General features: G+C 52.5%; 1 protein-coding gene across 1 annotated transcript in view; it reads right to left on the minus strand.

The window, feature by feature from the left end:
* The window catches only part of LOC142006835 (arylsulfatase D-like), a 37,286-nt gene extending 35,523 nt beyond the window's left edge, over positions 1 to 1,763 (minus strand). Inside the window, exons 1-2 of the mRNA XM_074983328.1 lie at positions 1,547 to 1,763; positions 573 to 629 (exon numbers count right to left, since the gene is read on the minus strand). The gene's annotated coding sequence lies outside the window, so the exon portion shown is untranslated. The remainder of the gene's footprint in view (positions 1 to 572; positions 630 to 1,546) is intronic.
* Positions 1,764 to 16,371: the final 14,608 nt, after the last annotated feature.

Genomic DNA, 16,371 nt, shown 5'->3' on the forward strand with positions numbered 1-16,371 from the left:
AGAGAGATGGAATTATTTGGGGATTTGATCCCTTTTGGAGGTTGGTTTCTGGGGTGTTGTGCCCTAGAACTGCATCCTCCCAGAGCTGAAATAAATCACAATGTGCTTTGCTCTGCAGGGGGGCAGTAACCTCAACTCTGTACCTTGGCTGGGGGAAACCAGAGGATCTTGCCCAGCAGGATTGCGGAGAGGGGTGGGGGTGAGGAGCAGATGAGAGCAAGAAGGCAGGTGCCAGCGGCATGGTCAGCACACATGGGAACATTCCCAAGGTGTCTTCTGGGAGCGCACACTGCCGCAGAAATATTCTACAGTTGTTACTAATGTAATAAAGTAGCCTGATTGGTTAATAATTACATTACCTCGTGTTTTAATATCACGTGCTACAAAGAGCAACTGGAGACACATTAAAGAGCCTCCTGTGGCTCCTGAGCCTCAGTCTAACTGCATCCCAGTACCCACCAAAGTTAAAGGAAGTTGCAGGATAGCTTTGGAAGAGCCTGCAGTTATAATGTACTTAGGTGCTTATTCAGGTTTGGGCTGGCCTGTAAAGTCAGACCTTTCGATTTACTCACCTCACATTTACTCAGAATACAGGACTGGGCATTTGGTGAAGTTTTCTGTGGTGATGCCTGTGAAATAAAAGACAATGTTGTGGAAAAAAACCTGAAATAAATTACCTTCAGCATCACTAAGCCTCCTTTTCCCCCTTCTATTTAAGGGCTACTAGAGTATGGTCAGAGTGCCTTTGAGCTCTGGAAGTTCCTGCCTGTAATTCCTAAAGTAATTGCTTTAAGGCAGTTGGATCTAAGTGCACATTTGGAGGCCTCAGGACTGCTCTAACTTCTACCAGCTCTGACCTCTGACTCCCATCACTATCCCACCACTGCTCTTAAACAAACTTTTTATTATCCACATTGTGTAAAATGCAAACAGACAAAAATAGCAAACCTGTTGAAAACTAAATTGGATCTCAACCCAGTTTTAATAATTTAAGCTGTTATAAATAATATTTAAATAAATAAATAGATTTCTGCTGACATTTTTTCCATATTACGGTATCAAAATATTAAGAAGCATCTAACTTCAAGTGAAATAGCACAGTACCAGGCAAAAGGTATTTTTTGACATACTAATTCTTCTCTTAAGGATAACGCTAGTCTGTAGTATACAGCTGAACATCACTCATGGAATTCTCTTAGTTGATCATTTGGTTTGATTCTGTGCCTCTGAATTTGTTAAAACATTCCTAGTTTTAGTCTGAGTGCATAGAAAGGAAAGCATTTTATAATTCCAAATCAAGTAATGTGCAAAATGTGCTATATGCAAAATACAACTGATTGTTCCCACTTTATACAGCATAAGCATGGGCAAGAAATATTTGTACATGGTAGTCATTGCTGTAACAAGAAACATTTTTCAAAAGCCCTATCAAAATATCTTCTACTGAGGGAAACAGGAAAGTTTTTGGACTGACCACTAATATTCTCCTGTATATTTCCAAACAGGTTTTGCTGCAGCAGACCACAGAAAATGACTCATACTGTACCTGGTATCACACTGCACCGTGGTAGTTTAGAATAGAAGGCAGTCGATGCATTTGTCCATGAGCTCGATTTTGATTTGAAGTCATTCCATGTTTGTCAGTGAAACCACGTCTGCCACAGCATATTTATCATGGATTTTAGCTGTTGCCTGGAGGGCTGTCACCATAGCTACACTATCTGCCTATGCACACTGCTCTGCAGTATAGAAAGCGGGCTGCATTTCCAGTGAAGGAAAGCTTAGTCTAACCAGTGCAGAACTAGAGAAGCCAAGCCCGGAAACCCTCATGACGTATCTCTGCTGCTGACAGCAAGTCTCATTATACTAAACTTCCCTAAACTGTACCTCCTCCTGTTGAGGTTAGCACAGTACTAACATTTATACGCACATATGGGACTGATCAGTGAACAGTAGGCCTTTCATTAGAAACCTAGCAAAAACAATAGCTGCTGTTCACTGGATTCCAGAAGAAGATAAGGGGCCCTCCTTCCAGCTCAGCTCAGTTCGACTGAAAAACTAAACATCCTTTTAACAAATAATGCCGATGTAATCATGAATCCATGCAATCTTGAGGCCTAAAAATAAGGACGCAAGGAACACTTTGCCTTACACTTTTAGTGAAGCAGCAATTCCATAAAGTTTTCATGAAATGAAGCAAACTAATCTCTTATATCTTTTAAAATGCTTGAAGTAACTGCAACAATGAGTAGGAATTGCAGTAGATTTTTTTTTCAAGAAAATGGGCTTTTAGTATCAGAGAGAATTTACAGTATTTCTCTACAATCTCCCAACATTGCCTTAAGAAAACAGGGTACAATACTCACAATAAAGTATGGCCTGTGTATCTGAGGCATAATGGGCTTGTCTACACTCGCCCCCAAATTCAAAAGGGGGCATGGTAATTAGGCCACGGGACATTACTAGTGAAGTGCTGCAGTGAATGCACAACACTTCATTAGGCTAATTCTCCCCCTTGGCAACTTGAAAGTGTCAAACTTTGGAGTTCCAGCGTGCATGTAGCAAAATTTTGAGAAGTAAAGGGACTTTGAAGTAGCGAGGGCACTGTGAAGTTCCTGCGTCTACACACACACTGGCACTTCGAAGTTTGACACGTCAAAGTTACCTCGTGGGAGCATTAGCCTAATGAAGTGCTGCTTATTCACCACAGCACTTCACCAGTAACCTCCCATGGCCCTGATTACTGTGCATCCTTTGAAGTTGAGGGCTAGTGTAGACCCAGCTAATGTGTATTACATTTTAAAATCATGTTACTGTTGAAAGGAAGTTCCAACTCTGCAATGGACTGACCAATACACACAACGGAAATGTATTCACTGCAGGGTTAAATAGTCACAGAGAGGTAGCTGTGTTAGTCTGTACTCCAACAAAACAAAGCAGCAGAAATGTAGCACTTTAAAGACTTAGCAAATTATTTATTTGGTTATGAGCTTTTGTGGGACAGACCCACTTCTTCAGTTCTGAAGAAGTGGGTCTGTCCCACGAAAGCTCATCACTGAATAAATCATTTTGTTAGTCTTTAAAGTGCTACGTTTCTACTACAGAGTTAAATTATCTACATTTGAATTATATCTCTTGAGTTTAGCTTGAGAGAAAGCAGCATGTGAAAACTGTGGAATAACACTCCAGCTGCTGTCCATACTGTTGCTGCTTTCAGGGCTCGTCCACATGCACATTAAGTTTGTTACAAGTGGCATGGGAATCTTGTCTGTTGTGTACTACAGGCATGTCTACACTGCAGCTAGATACCCCTGGGAAGACCATGCCAGCTGGCTCAGCCTTGTGCGGCTCAGGCTGAAGGACTGTTTAATGTTGATGTTCTGGCTTTGGCTGCAGCCTGTCTTCTGGGATCTTCCCATTGGGCATGCCCAGATAGCTACACTGCAGTTCAACAGGTTCACAGCCCCAGTACCACCAAACTGAGTCAGCTGGCATGGGCAAGTCATGGGTTTTTAATTTCAATGTTGACATCCCCTAACTAAGCGTGTTAACCCAGCTGACACAGATTAGCAGTTTGCGCTTTGCTCACAGAATGCACTTTGATCATACGACAGGGTTACTTATACACTACAGAAATCTGTCAGCAGAAGTGTCTGTCGGAAGAGATTTCCCTACCAAACATCTGTTGACAGATTGTGTCTACACACAAGAGAGGATTGAAAAAATGATCTACTCTGCAGACAGAAAGTGGCCAGACTCTCTGGACACCTTGTGGACAGAACTGACCCAAAACCCTGAAAGACATGGTCACAGGGATGCTGAGCCCTTCCAGGACCACTGTGCTGGTGCACCCTTAAAGAGCACCCCCCAACCCATGTTCTCTGCCCGTGCTGAGGCTTGCCCACCTCCTTGAGGGAAAGTAAAGCTGCTGCAGGGCTCCCTAGCAGTCTGTGGGACACCCGGTTCTTTCCTGACTACCAGCATGCCAGAGCAGCCCCTGGCTTACCCTGGACCTCCAAACAGCTGCTGCAGGCCCTGCCAATGATCATTCTGGCTGTTTTCCAGTACATCTGGGGGGAAGCGCCTGTCAGCTGGCCTGCAGAGCATGCCCACGGTGACCCCATGCCTCACCCACTCTTGACTCGTTGGGTGCTCAGGTGGGTTTGGAGGTACCCTATCATCTCCAGCTGGTGAGACAAGCTGGTCATGGGGCAATGAGATGACCAGCAGGGGCTCCAGAATTTCCAGATGCACAAGGAGACCTTCATGGACTCTGCATCCGGCTCATCCCATCCTTCAATGACAGGACACCACCATGTGGCCTGTCCTCCCCCTCAAGAGGCAGGTTGCCATTGCCCTCTGCAAGCTGGGCACCCCAACAGTTACCACTTAATGGACAACCAATTTGTTATTGGGAGATCCACCATTGGGGCTGTACTCATGCAGGTAAGGCACTCCTAGGCTGTGTCAGGAGGCAACAGAATCTAGCCTTCAGTTGCCCAAGGGTGCACTCAGTCGGGTAGCGTGCTTGGATGAGACTGATATTGAACTGTTCCTGGGTGAGATCCAGGTGCCAGGGCATGAGTGAGTAGGCCACATCCCCCACCATGCACAAATGCATGTCCACTTCCCCAATGGCCAGCTCCTGGTGGGGAACGTAGGTGCCCACATCCATCCTCCGGCACAGGCTGAAGTTGCAGAACACCCTGGCAACATGGGTCCAGCCTGTTGACATGACACAGATGTTCAGGAACTGGCTGCAGTGGTTCGCCAGGACCCCATGCCCTGGCTGCCTGCTGTGCCCTCCACTATCGGGAGGGGAAGGGGAAAGACTTTCTCCTGGGGGCCAGATGCCGGAGGTGCCTATGAGCAGCTGGGCACAGCTTCAGCCCATCAGGCACACAGGGATGGGGTGCACATCCAGGAAACCTTACAGGAGAGCTTCACCCATGGCCCACAGTGACTCTCCCTGGGGCACTTCCTGTGGAGGCCTCAGGTCTGCAGCCCGGCTCCATCCCCACCACCACCCCTCCCTTCTCCCTCTCAATGCTCCTGACCCCTCCCCTATAAAGAGAACACAGGGTGGTGAAATCAAACTATTTACCTATATACATAGTGGGGAGGGGCTTGGGATGGAGGTGGGAGGCATCTCAACTTGTATGTGGGGGCTTGCGACAGGGGGGCATGTTAGTCCAGGAAGGGGGTGGAGGGCCACAGGCCCACCAGGGAGCAGGACTCCAAGTGGTGCCAGCTGCAGATCCCTTCCCACCACAGCCTTGGGGTCCCTTTTGAGGCTAGGATGGAGCTGGGAGCACGTGGAGGTACAGTCAGAGTGGGGCCAGGGCACACTCTGGCTCAGTAGGAGGAGCAGAAAGGGCTTGAGAGTCAGGCAGGGTTGGGGAACCTGGAAGTTAGGGGCGCCGGCCATGGCCCATTGCAGGTCCTGAAGCACCACTTGGGGCACGAGGCTGGGAGGGGCAGAGGCGGGAGAGGAATCAATGGCAGCGGGGGTAAGGAGGATGGCAGGGTGATGGGCACAGCAACCTGGGCTGCCCTGGCCTCCCAGATGGTCAGGAGGTGGTCGGTCCTGGCCAGCCACTAGGCTGAGGCCCATGCCCGCTCCTGTTGTCACCCCCAGTCCTCCCGCAGCCGCTGCTCCAACAAGTCATTTTGCCACGGCAGGGGGGCTGTGTCTGCCCACAGGGCATTAACATCATGCAAGCAATGGCCTCTCTGGCTGCAGGCCCACCTTGGTGGAGGTGTCATGCCATCCTTCTAGGGGACCCCTCCTGGGCTGGCCGGCTCCATGATCAGGATGGGGCTGGCTGACCATGGTGGCATGCAAAGGCTGGCCCAGCCATTGACTGGTGCAAGCTGTGAAGAGAGCGGGAGAGATGGTGAATCCTTCCCACAGCACGGCCCCCAAGGCCCTCCCCCGTGATCCCCTGGAGCAGCAGCCCCCAACTCTGGGCTGTAAGACAGGGTTAGCGCTTGAGCACATGCCTTTGCCCCCTACATGGCAGGTCCTGCTGCACTGGGACCTTGTGGTGTCTCTGGGACTGGGCTGAGCCCTGTGCACCCCCTGACCTGTCCAACAGGTTAACATCCCAGGCGGGGGCTGGCCACAGAGGGGTTCTGGTGTGTGTGGCAGGTGAGCAGGGCACATCCTGGCCCTTTGGGAGGACCCCACACATGCGTGCAGCCCACAGCACTGACCATGGGAGCGATGCTGTTTGTCACCTGCAGGCATGCCTGCAAGCCGAGAGCTGCACTACTTGGTGGCGTGTCTGGAGTCGGGTCATTGAATGTGCAGCTGGCCCACTCCCAGAAGTGGAAGGGGCAGGCACCCCCCCCCCACCGGGGCCCTGGGGCTCATGTGGCCTACCATGGGGCTGGCAGTGGGCTGGTACCCATGCCCAGGTGCTGCCTCCTGGGTCCTGGTGCGACATGCTGCTGTGGACCTGGGTGCATGTACTGGGTCTGCATTGTGGGTTCCCACCCAAGGCAGCCTGGTAAGACTCATGGCATGTCCAATCTGTGACCCTCCCCAACATCCCAGAGTGGGCAACCCATGGGGTACTCACCAGATGGTCACCTAAAGAAGTCCGGAGATGCTCTGGAGGTTGCCTCACTGGAGGGTCCCAAGTCCCGGGTGATGGTCAGGGTTCCCTGGCTGGACTTGGGGTTTGATGGTGGCTCTGGCTGGGGCTCCAGTGAGATTCCAGGCTCCTCCAGCTCTGATTGCATCAGGGAGACCTCCTTTGCCACATCCATGGCCTTGTGGCTGAGGGAGCAACATCCTCGCACCCGAGGAGGTGGTGGACTTCATTATAATGGGGCAGGTGGCCATCCCTGCCCCCCGACCTCCGTTGTGTGTCCCAGGCCTGCAGGCAGCCCTGGCAGAGCTCCTTCACTTTGGCCCGCACCTGCTTAAGGGTGTGGGTGGGGTGGTCACACTACACCAGGGCTGTGGCAAGGTGGGTGTACCCCAGGACATTGCGGTGCTTGTCTACGGGGTCAAGGAGGATGGTCTCCTCATCCCACAGGGCCAGCAGGTCCTGGAGCTCCAGGCTGGACCACGAGGAGGCCCACTTCTTGGACCCCCAGAGTGGGTCCTGGGATCCCTCTACATCATCCTGGGAGGAAGCAGGGGGGTCTCAAACCATTTGTTCCAATTTTCTGGGTCGGGGGAGCAGCTGCAAGGGTGTGGAGTTAGGAATGTGCTGTTCCTGCTGCTGCCATGTGTTCAGCTTCCTACCACAGAATCTCTGGGACTGCGTGAGCTTTTAAAAGCAGCAGGAGGCAGGGAGCATAGAGGTGTGATTGCAGTGAAGAGGGTGCCTCCTGGGTCCAGCTGGCCAGTGCCATGGAGAACCACTCTGTTGAAAAGGGTCCCTGAAGCATCTACCCAGCTTTTTTTGTTGACAGAAACTGATCCTGGAGAGGCAGAATGCTGTCAGCAGAAAGGCAGAGTTCTGTCGACATGAAAAAAGCATTTTGTGTGTAGACACTCAGTGGGTTTTGTCAAATAAAACCCGCAGGTGTAGACATGGCCTAGGAGAATCGTAAAATTGGAAGGAACCTGGAGAGGTCATCAAGTCGAGTCCCTTGTACTCCTGACAGAATCAAGCACCATCTAGCTAATCCCTGATAGATGTTTTTCAAGCCTCCTCTTAAATACCTCCTATGATGGAGATTCCACAACATCCCTAAGCAATTTATTGCAGTGCTTAAACACCCTGATAGTTGGGAAGGTTTTGCTCATGTCCAATCTAAATGTTCCTTAATGCACTTTTAGCCCATTGTTTCTTTTCCTATCCTGAGAGGTTACAGAGAACATTTTTTCTCCCACTTCCTTGTAACAATCTTTCAGATACTTGAAAGCTGATCTTATGTCACCTTGCAGTCTTCTCCTTTCCAAATTAAACAAACCCAGTTCTTTCATTCATACCTCATAGGACATGTTTTCTAGACCTTTAATCATTTTTGTTGCTCTTCTCTGCACCCTCTCCGATTTCACCACATCTTTCTTTAGATGTGGTGCTGAGAACTGGACACAATACCCCAATTGAATCTAATCAACACAGCAAGAGTGGAAGAATTACTTCTCATAAGACTGTATCTATCAACTCCTTAAGTTTGCTAAAATCTGCCTTCTTGAAATCCATTGTCTCTATTTTGCTCTTCTCCCTTCTACATTCCTTAGAATCATGAAGTCTATCGTTTCATGACCAATTTCACCCACACTGCCTTCTACTTTCAAATTGTCAACTAGTTCTTCCATAGCTGTTAAAATAAAATCTAGAACTTTCCCACCCCCGCCTAGCTTTCTCCACCTTTTGAAATAAAAAACGTCTGCAATACATTCCAAGAACTTGTTGGATAGTCTGTTCCCTGCTGTTATTTTCCCAACAGATGTCTGGATCATTGAAATCCCCCATCACCACCAAACCCTTTGTGTTGCATATTTTGTTAGTTGCTTAAAAAGATCCTCATCCACCTCTTTTTCCTGGTCTGTTATAGGCCCCCACCATGATATCTCGCTTGTTTTTTTAACCCCTTTTAACCTTACCCAGAGACTCTGAGTAAGTCTATCTCCTATGTCAATCTCAACCTCACTGCAAGTATATACATTTTCATATGCAAGGCACCCCCTCTATCCTTTTTTCCTTGCCTATCCTGCGTATCTGGTGTCCTTTCTTTACCAATATTCCAATCGTGTATTATCCCACCAAGTCTCTGTGATACCGACAATGTCACAGCTGTATTTTTTATTAGCATTTCAACTTCTTGTTTATTGCCCATACTTCTTGCAGTTGTATAGAGACAACTAAGATACTGATTTGATTTTGTACTTCCCCCCTCACCTCAGTTTTGCTTTGTTTCTTCTTTATCTCTGCTACCGCTGCCCATGATTTCCACCAACCCCCAAATTCTGACCCACCTCCCAGGTCTCCATGCTTTTCACTTACCTGTGGGCTTTGGTCACATGCCCCTGTCAAATCTAGTTTAAGGCTCCAATAGGGTGCAGTCACAGAAGATCCTTGGGATACTCCCCAGTGTGCTGATCATATCACAAGCCACTTGGTCTCTGGTGCTCTCCAGCATCCTGCCCTGCTGAACCAGGTCCTTTGGTCTCCTCCAGCCAAGGCACAGAGTTGGGATTACCCTCCCTCCACACAGGAATGCAGACACTGATTTACCACAGCTGTGGGAAGATGCAGTTCTATGGTACAGCTTCTAGGAAACAAACCTTCTAATAAGATCAAAACCCCATATAAATCTGTCTCTCTCTGCAAAAGATTTGCCCAGGGAAGGTTCATTAGGTAAGCCCTCTTTAACAATGAAAGGGAGGTATGCACTGAGGTAAACCTCCCCAGGTAATAACTACTTACACAAGATTGATTATCAACAAAAGAGGTTTATTAAGCCAAGCAGTGGGATTTAAGTGAGCATAAGCAAAAACAGGCAGATCAAAGTGAGTTACAAAATTAAACTAAAAGCAAATGCATAGCTAGTTATATTCCACTAAGAATCTAGTTATATGTGAGTTCTTGCTCTAAACAACTATCTTATATCAGATGAAAGCTTAAAGTCCAGAATGATCTTATCTTGACCTGGGTCTCCAATTCATTGCAAGATTCTCTGTTTCTCCTTTGGGTGTTTCAGACAGGTTCCAAATTAGGCAGCAGACAAAGATGGAGGTGCCCTCCTGGCCTATTTAAACCTTTCCCCTATGGAGGTTTTACTGTGTAAAGAACATAGCACAGAATTACAGTTCAGCAGCCTCTTCTCTACTTGCTACCAGCTCCCAGGTCACTCAGTACTGAATGAGCAGAGGTTACCTTGAACAACACAACCCGCCTTACACACTTGCTCTAAATTTCACAATAACTAATCCCACAAACAAACAAGCCCCTATTCTCCCTTTTTGTCACTTACGTTCCTCTCAGGGTGCTCCATAAGCCCTTTTTGGTCCTACCTGTAAAGAACATAGTACAGAATTACAGTTCAGCAGCCTCCATTCTGCTTGCAGCCTATGTCCTTTCAGCTCAGTCAGTGCTGAAACCCTGTTGGGGGGAGATGAAACATCCTGGCAGGAACCAGGAAATTCTCCCAACATGCCACAGTTTGTAGTCCACAACTTGTAGTTCCCAGGGCTGCTCCTGAAGCTTGATTTAAATTAATGGTGTTGGCTATGTAGAACCACAGAATATGACTACCATCTTATTTCCTAAATGTTTTGCTAAATTTAGAATCTAACGAAAAACCTACTGCATGTCTGTAATTTTACTGTAGAGACATTTCTTCGGCTTCTAAAACATGTATTCTTCTTTGAGGCAGAGAGAGGACCTTAAGGCTACGTCTACACGTGAAGCCTACATCGAAGTAGCCTATTTCGATGTGGCGACATCGAAATAGGCTATTTCGATGAATAGCGTCTACACGTCCTCCAGGGCCGGCAACATCGATGTTCAACTTCGACGTTGCGCAGCCCAACATCGAAATAGGCGCAGCGAGGGAACGTCTACACGCCCAAGTAGCACACATCGAAATAGGGATGCCAGGCACAGCTGCACACAGGGTCACAGGGCGGACTAGCGCTTCCGGGGCAACAGCTAGCCGCTCCCTTATAGGGCCCCTCCCAGACACACTCAGCCTGCACAGCATGCGGTCTGAGGAGCCATAGGCACACAGACCCCGGGCGCCGCAGTCATGGACCCCCACCAGCAGCAGCAGCAGTAGCAGCAGCAGCAGCAGCAGCAGCAGCAGCAGCAGCTAGAGGTCCACCCAGCCCTCCCAGCAGGAGCAGGGCTTGCCCTGACCCATGCCATGTGGGAGGCAGCTGAGCACCTCCTTGCCCCAGGGGAGGAGATGCCCCCAGGGCAGCAGGGCTCAACCCCTACCCCTGCAGCACCCCGCTCCACCCCCCGCCTCACATGCCGGCAGCTGTGGAGCTACCCCACCAGCGCCGACTGTTGGGAGCGGCTGGTGCTTGGGGAGTGGGAAGACGACCACTGGCTCAGGAACTTCAGGATGACCCGGCAGACATTCCTGGAGATGTGCCAGTGGCTCACCCCCGCACTCAGGCACCAGGACACTGCCATGCGGCGTGACCTCACAGTGCAGAAACGGGTCGGCATCGCTGTCTGGAAGCTGGCCACTCCGGACAGCTACCGATCCGTGGGCCAGCAGTTTGGTGTCGGCAAGGCCACCGTCGGGGCTGTCTTCATGGAGGTAAGCGAACCCACACGGGGAGGCCAGGGCAGGGGGGCCAGGGCAGGGGGGCCAGAGCAGGGCAGGGCAGGGCAGGGCAGGGCAGGGCAGGGCAGGGCCACGCACACCCTGCTCACCCCTCATTGGTGCTGTCCCATGTGCTTTCTCTGCAGGTTGTGCGTGCCATCAACGCCATGCTCCTGCACAGGCTCGTGAGGCTGGGGGACCCAGATGCCACCATCGCCGCCTTTGCCACCCTGGGCTTCCCCAACTGCTTTGGGGCTCTGGATGGGACTCACATCCCCATCCGCGCCCCACATCACAGTGGCGGACAATACCTCAATCGAAAGGGCTACCATTCTGTCATCCTCCAGGCCTTGGTGGACAGCCGGGGACGTTTCCAGGACATTTACGTGGGCTGGCTTGGCAGCACCCACGACGCCCGGGTTTTCCGGAACTCGGGCCTGTGCTGCCAGCTGGAGGCGGGGACCTACATCCCCCAGTGGGAGATCCCTCTGGGGGACACCACCATGCCCTTCTGCATCATCGCAGATGCGGCCTACCCCCTCCGGCCGTGGCTCATGCACCCCTACACGGGCCATCTCTCCGCTAGCCAGGAGCGCTTCAACGAGCTCCTGAACCGTGCGCGCCAGGTGGTGGAGCGCTCATTTGGCCGCCTGAAAGGACGCTGGAGATGTCTCCTGACCCACCTGGATGCGGGCCCCAACAACATCCCCCAGATTGTGGGTGCCTGCTGCGCCCTGCACAATTTGGTCGAGAGTAAGGGGGAGACCTTTCTCCAGGGCTGGGCTGCGGAGGCCGCCAGGGCACACGTCCAGCCACCTGCTGCCCCCAGTCGGCAGGTGGACCCCGAGGGGACCCGGGTCCGGGAGGCCCTGCGGGCCCACTTCAACCAACAGGCCGCGGGGTGAACTCTGCCCAGGCCCCCTACTGCCCGCCCCTTCCTCCCCCACACTCCTGCCCCAACGCCCACACCATGGAGCACCCCACCGCCCCCCCCACTTGTCCTGGACAAATGACAGCACGCACTTGTGGCTGAACGTAATTTTTTTTTTTCCTTTCTGAAACTTTTTTTTCCTTTCCGAAATTTTTTTTTTGGATGTAAATAAATATATGTGAACCACAAACGGAAAACAACGAGGTACAAACGTTCAAGAAAAGCAATATGTACAAAAATAAAACAATCCAAAGAAACAACTGTCTGCCATAAATAATAAAAAGAAAACCAAGGAGGATAAAGGGGAGAACTATTTACATGGGGGGGACGGGGCAAACGGGGGGACCAAAAAAACAGGGTCCAACTATACACAAGGGGGGGGGCCACGTCCCGGGCCCCTCTCCTCTATAGCCCGGCACTGGGCGTGGCCGGCCGGGAGCCCCGCCGCGCTTGCAGCCTGGTCCGTGGCTGGGTGGGAGCGGGCTGGACCGGAAGGTATGGGGGCCGGCGAGTGTCAGGTGGCTCCAGCTGTCCCTCGGCGCTCCGGCCCTCGCGGGTGGGTGGCGGGGCGACGGCGGACGGGACGGCGACGGGCGGAGCAGCTGGTGGTCGGGCTGCAGGAGCAGGCAGGGCGGGCGATGGTTCAGCCGGCACGGCATGGGGGGCCAGGTAGTCCACCAGGCGGTTAAATGTCTGCATATAGGCCCCCCATGCCTCCTGGCGCCAGGCCAGCGCCCGCTCCTGCAGCTGGAGGTGCTGCTTCGCAACCTCCAGCTGCCAACTGAGGATGGCCAGCAGCTGGGGGTCCGTCGCCGTCGGCGGTTGTAGGCGTGGGGTCCGCCGTCTAGCCCGCGGTGGGGCCGGTCGGTCCTCGGCCGAGGGGCTGGCCTGGAGCGATGGTCCCGGAGGGCTCTCCGGGACGACTGACGCCTCGCCGGTGCTCTCTTCCGGTCCTTCTGATGGTGCAGGTGCAGGACACAGGAGAGGAGTGGGGAAGAAGAATGGAGACAGGCGTTAGTGTGGGCCCCGAGCCGTGGCCTTTGTCCCCCCAGCCCTGTGCTGCAGGTTCCCCATCCCCGTCCCCGGGAGATGCTGCTGTGATGGATGGGGTTCAGGGGTCCCCCTGCCCTGCACCCCGTCCCCTGGTGGGAGCGACTCTCACTTCACCCCACAGGGTCTGAGAGCAGGAGAGGTTTCTTAGGCCACAGATGCCCAGTTTCTGCCAGGAGTGACAGCACCAGCTGTCGGAAGAGACAGTCCTTCCAACCCGTCGTGGGGAGAAGACCCCAAGGGGGGCCCCTCTGGGATGCAGCTTTCCCCCTCCTCAGGCTGGCTGCCTGCCAGCTCTCCCTTCCCCTAGGCTCTACCTGTGGCCCCCGCCCTCGCCCCCCAATTCCAAGCCAGCTCGGCTCCTCCCTCCTGTTTGTTCAGGGCAGAGGTGTCACCTGCCAACTGTAGCGCCAGGATCCTCCTTTGCCCCTGGGAGCTATTCGGCTCTTGTTGCTCATATGTAGCCTGAGTCTCCCTTTGGCACTCCCCCCACTCCATCACATGCTGCTGCTGCGGGGTGTCCCACCCCCTCCTCCCGGGGGCCCCTCGAGGTTCCGCTCCCCCCTGGCCCGGGGATGGGGCATGGCACTGTCATGCGGGTTGGAGGCGGGCAGGGGCTGATGGCTGCAGTGCTGTGAGGGCCATGGCCCTGGTGTCCTTGGGGCCATGGCCATGTGAGCATGTGGGGGGCCCTGGACACATATCTCTTACCCCCGCCCCTCAAGCCCAGGGGTGTCCACCAGAGAGGGGTACCTACCTGTCGGTCTGCTCCCACGGTCCGGAGATCCCCGGGGGGCGGAGGCCCTGCTGCTGCTCCGGGATGGCAGGAGGAGGATCTGCAGGCTGGATTCTGCGGAGGAGGAGCCCCCCTCCTCCTCTTCCTCCTGCCGCGATGTCCCGGGGGTGGCCTCCGGGGGCGGCCCCCAGGGTGTGGGGCTTGCCTCCGGGGCGGACTCCATCTGCAGGGCCTGCTGGGGCTCGTCAGCCGAGGTGTCAAGGGTGGCCGGAGGGGAGGAGGTGTGCCGGGAGCCCAGGATGTCCCTGAGCTCCCTGTAAAAGGGGCAAGTGACGGGGGCGGCCCCAGATCGGCTGGCAGCATCCCGGGCCCGGTAGTAACCCTGCCGCAGCTCCTTGACCTTACTCCTGACGTGGTCAGGAGTGCGGGCAGGGTGACCCCGGGCAGCCAGGCCGTCGGCCAGCCGAGCGAACGCATCCGCGTTCCGCCTCTTGCTCCCCATTACCTGGAGCACCTCCTCTTCGCTCCAGAGCCCCAGCAGGTCCCGCAGCTCGGCCTCCGTCCAGGAGGGGCCCCGCTGCCGCTTGCCAGCCTGGCTGCCTCTCTGGCTGGGCTGGCTGCCCTGGCTCCCCTTGGGGGGGGGGTCCCCTGGGGGCGCTGGGGGGGCTGCCGGGCAGCCATCGCAGCTGGCTGGGTCGCTGAGGGTGGTGCAGGCTAGCCGCGTGTGCAGGCTGCAGCCTGCACGTTCCCTCAGCTTCCTGCAGAGGCAGGGAGGGGGAGGGGACCTTTAAGGGGCTGCTCCATGCGGCCACCAGTGAGCTGAGGGGCTGGAGAGAGCGTCTCTCAACCCCCCAGCTGATGGCTGCCATGGAGGACCCGGCAATTTCGACGTTGCGGGACGCGGATCGTCTACACGGTCCCTACTTCGACGTTGAACGTCGAAGTAGGGCGCTATTCCGATCCCATCATGAGGTTAGTGACTTCGATGTCTCGCCGCCTAACGTCGAAGTTCACTTCGAAATAGCGCCCGACGCGTGTAGCCGCGACGGGCGCTATTTCGAAGTTAGTGCCGCTACTTCGAAGTAGCGTGCACGTGTAGACACAGCTTAAAAGTGTTATCATTGACTTCTGAATAGACAATAAACTCCACAGGTTATAAACTTCCACCACAGAATCGACCAGTAGATTTAGATACAATTTATTAAGCACTATTTTGTACACATAGGCTGTGTCTACACGTGCCCCAAACTTCGAAATGGCCATGCAAATGGCCATTTCGAAGTTTACTAATGAAGCGCTGAAATGCATATTCAGCGCTTCATTAGGATGCGGGCGGCAGCCGCGCTTCGAAATTGATGCTCCTTGCCGCCACGCGGCGTGTCCAAACGGGGCTCCTTTTCGAAAGGACGCCGCCTACTTCGAAGTCCCCTTATTCCAATGAGCCCATGGGAATAAGGGGACTTCGAAGTAGGCGGCATCCTTTCGAAAAGGAGCCCCGTCTGGACGCGCCGCGCGGCAGCAAGGAGCGTCAATTTCGAAGCGCGGCTGCCGCCCGCATGCTAATGAAGCGCTGAATATGCATTTCAGCGCTTCCTTAGTAAACTTCGAAATGGCCATTTGCATGGCCATTTGGAAGTTTGGGGCACGTGTAGACATAGCCATACACAGTCAAATTGTTTATAAAGCAGAAGGCTTTTAAACATTTGTAGCACAGAACAATAAAAACTTACACAAGTGAAAACCTTCACTTATACACTCCAAGCTTCAGATGCAATTCAGCCTGTGCTACCCTCAGAGAACACCAATCAATGTAAAAGTAGTCAAAACTTCCCAAACAACTGCGCTAACAATCCAAGCAACTACTGTGAGATGTTGTCTGTCATAATTTTTTTCTGGACTATGAATATATTCTAATGATTAGCAAGCATATACTTTACACACAACTCTTCTTTAAAATCATGTGCAAAAAGTTCATTAATGATTGTGTTAGCTGTAAAGATATGCAGCCAAACAATGAGAAAGTTACTTTCAATTTGGCCTTTTCCTTCTAAAGCAAAAGGTAAATTTTAGAGCACATCTGTCTTTCTCAGTGATGCAATTTTAAAACGTTCTCAGCATTCAGCTCCCCCACACAGTAATGATAAAACTTGCATTAATTTCAATGGCAGCACCCTAAATCTACAGTTACACATTGCTCAAGAGGAACCAGAAAACAATGGGTTATGAATCTCAAAAAAAAAGTTAATGCCTTCATTTTGCTTTAGCTGCAGTTTTTCTATCAATAAAATGAGGGATGTGGCATAAACCCACCCGTGTAAGGTACGGGGAAAAATATTTTAAGCACCAACTACACTGCATATTATTTTAGCTGATAATTCTAATATGGTGATGAACAGGGTCCCTCTAGTGG

The sequence above is a fragment of the Carettochelys insculpta genome, chromosome 1 (genome assembly GCF_033958435.1).
Source record: "Carettochelys insculpta isolate YL-2023 chromosome 1, ASM3395843v1, whole genome shotgun sequence".
Classification (NCBI taxonomy): Eukaryota; Metazoa; Chordata; order Testudines; family Carettochelyidae; genus Carettochelys; species Carettochelys insculpta.